The sequence below is a fragment of the Dendrobium catenatum genome, unplaced genomic scaffold, assembly GCF_001605985.2.
Source record: "Dendrobium catenatum unplaced genomic scaffold, ASM160598v2 fragScaff_scaffold_1284, whole genome shotgun sequence".
NCBI classification, from domain to species: Eukaryota; Viridiplantae; Streptophyta; class Magnoliopsida; order Asparagales; family Orchidaceae; genus Dendrobium; species Dendrobium catenatum.
Window position 1 is genome coordinate 561,888 of NW_021319746.1, and position 3,247 is coordinate 565,134.

The following is a 3,247-nucleotide window of genomic DNA, read 5'->3' on the forward strand; positions in this document are numbered from 1 at the left end:
CGGGCCACCACCGTACCACCGCAGGAGTCTCGCCAAACCACCGCAGGAACCTCGCCGGACCACCACCGAATCCTCGCCGGAGTTTCGTTGCACCACTGCGGAAGACCCGACGTCCTGCTGAAGACCGGACGTCCTGCCTAAGGCCCGACGCCCTGCTGAAGACCGACGTCCTGCTGAAACCCGACGTCCTGCTGAAGACCGACGTCCTGCTAAAGACCGACGTCCTGCCTAAGCCGACGTCCTGCTGAAGACCTGACGTCCTGCTTAAGGCCCGACATCCTGCTGAAGACCCGACGTCCTGCTGAAGACCCGACGTCCTGCTGAAGACCCGACGTCCTGCCTAAGGCCCGACGTCCTGCTGAAGACCCGACGTCATGCTTAAGGGCCGACGTCCTGCTAAAGACCCGACGTCCTGCTGAAGACCCGACGTCCTGCCTAAGGCCCGACGTCCTGCTGAAGACCCGACGTCTGCTGAAGCCCGACGTCCTGTTGAAGGCCCGACGTCCTGCTGAAGGCCCGACGTCCTGCTTAAGACCCGACGTCCTGCCTAAGGCCCGACGTCCTGCTGAAGACCCGACGTCCTGCTGAAGACCGACGTCCTGCTGAAGACCCGACATTCTGCTTAAGGCCCGACGTCTGCTGAAGACCCGACGTCCTGTTGAAGACCGACGTCCTGCTGAAGACCCACGTCCTGCTGAAGACCCGAAGTCCTGCTGAAGACCGACGCCTGCCTAAGTCCCGACGTCCTGCTGAAGACTGACTCCTGCTTAAGGCCCGACATCCTGCTGAAGACCCAACGTCCTGCTGAAGACCCGACGTCCTGCCTAAGGCCTGACGTCCTGCTGAGACCGACGTCCTGCTGAGACCCGACGTCACTCAAGGCCCGATATTCAGACCCCACGCTCAGCTCATGCCCGGACTATCGACATCCGATCTTCCAAGTGATACTGGGTCTAACACCCGACTCCTTTTTGATAGTAACCAGTTGTAATCTGAACAGCCTTGGAGGTGATTCAACCATTTGTAACCGACTCAAAGTTCTTGTGGAATCATTTTCAATTGGGCTTGGCCCCGTGTTTTTTCCCTTTTCAAGGGTTTTCCACGTTAAAAATCTTGTGTTCTCTGTTTGTGAGCTAGTTATCCGTTCAACGCTAAGACGCAGAATTAAACCTCTATCGCCGCGTATTTTTTAGTCCGCAACAGTTTGGCGCCGTCTATGGGAAAGATCAATCCCACTACACTAAAGTACTTCTTAATGGACAACAAGCGTAGCCATCGCATCATGGGAGCCTCTCGCTCCAATCACATCAATCAGGAAAATAGTCCCCAAAATCAAGGACGACGGGCATCTGCCTCCTTTCACCCTGTTGGGCCAACACCCTGCATGTGAAGGAACTTCAGGGCCATCCCTAGAAGAGCGTATCAGGAAGATGGAGGAATCTCAGAATGAGATCCTTCGACTCTTAAGGGAGACTCGAGGACCAGCACTAGTACCTCAAGAAGATATTCTCTTCCCTCGAGACCAGCCAGGCTTGAAGACGTTTTCGTCATTGTGAGGTCCCCCTTCCTCCGCCTAAGAGTGCGCCCTCCAATCCGTCCAGAGAATGAGCTTGCTGACACAGCAAGCTCTTACCCATCCTTCACGCATGGCCACCGCGCAGCAATGCTCCAGAAATTCCTAGAAGACTTGGACCAACAGCACATTACTGAACCTCCCGCAATACTCTCCGGGATGAGTGCGGAGGCTAGTCTGAGAAGAGTTCCCCACAAGAGGTACAAAGACCACTCCCTTCGCCAACGGGACGTTCATGAATCGTCACCTTTCACCGAAGCTGTCCTCCGATACCCCGTTCCGGCAAGATTCAAACTCCAAATATTGAATCTTATGACGGGACTTCAGACCCCTACGAGCATATCGACCACTACCGCACTATTATGCATATCCAACAGGCCCCGGACGCTTTGCTCTGTCAAGTTTTTTCCTGCCACCCTTAAGGGCAGGCCCGGACATGGTTCTACTCACTGCCTGCCCGATCCATTCCAGTATTCTTTAAATTGGCCAAACTGTTCGTCGAACAGTTTGTCGCCAACCAAAGGATGATTAAGGATTCCTCCCACCTTTCAGGGATACGTCAGAATGAGGGCGAATCTCTTAAAGAATACTTTCAAAGGTTCTCTACGGAAGCCCGACAAATTCCAGGGGTAGATCCCGAGTTGCTTAGAGGTGTATTCTCGGAGGGCTTCATCCTGGCCCCTTTTACTCGGCACTCATGCGAGAACGGCCATTCATATGCTGATCTGATCATCGAGTAGAGGCCCAAATATCTGCCGACGAAGCCATTAATGCTCATAGAAGACAATTTGAACAAACAAATGGGAAGCGTAAAAATCCTCCAGAAATGGAGTATCCACCCTTACAAAGGAAGAAGCAAGGAAATTATAATTTTCCTCCTCGACCCTCACAGCCACGACGAACCTCACCAAGAAAAGGAGTACACACCACCAATACATCCCAAGAAAATGTAATTAATAGGCCATCCGGCGATCAAGGAGAACGTGAAATGGCCACACCCTTTGAAACCAATGTCGGAAACCCAGGATCAATATTGCCACTTCCACCGTAGCCTGTGGCACAACTACTGAAGCATGTTGGCAACTCAAGGGAAGAAGTTGAGAGACTGATCCGACAAGGATATCTTCGGACAATATCATCAAAGAATGCACCAGCCCGAGATGAAGTTGGACCGACTGGGGGGCAGATCAAAACCAACAAAGGCAGTCGATAAAACAATCGCCAAATAGTTGGGGAAATTGGAACCATTGCTGGGGCCTATCAAACGCCTTGCCGAGTTTTTAATTGCATAGAGCACAGTAGTGCTGCTTGTTTTAAGTATCGTATGTCTTTAGTATTGTGTGACTTTAGTACTATTTGTCTTTAATTTTGAATGTTATTTGTGGTGTGTAGCTTCCCCTCCCTAAGCTATCTTAGGGAGCTATGCTTTTATTTAATGCCGTAAGACTTTGTTTTTCCTTAAAATTGTATTGATAAAATTCGCACAAGCTGTGAACTTTAATATCCTATGTCAAATAAATATATAACTATTATTGTAAGCTCAGTCAACATATGATCAATCCCAGAGGATTCTCTCGACCTCTTCACACAGGTTAACGTCGTCGAGCAGGGCTCCGACATACGACCTCGGTAGGTCTTACATCCTTGGTGGATTCTCTCGCTCTCCACACATGT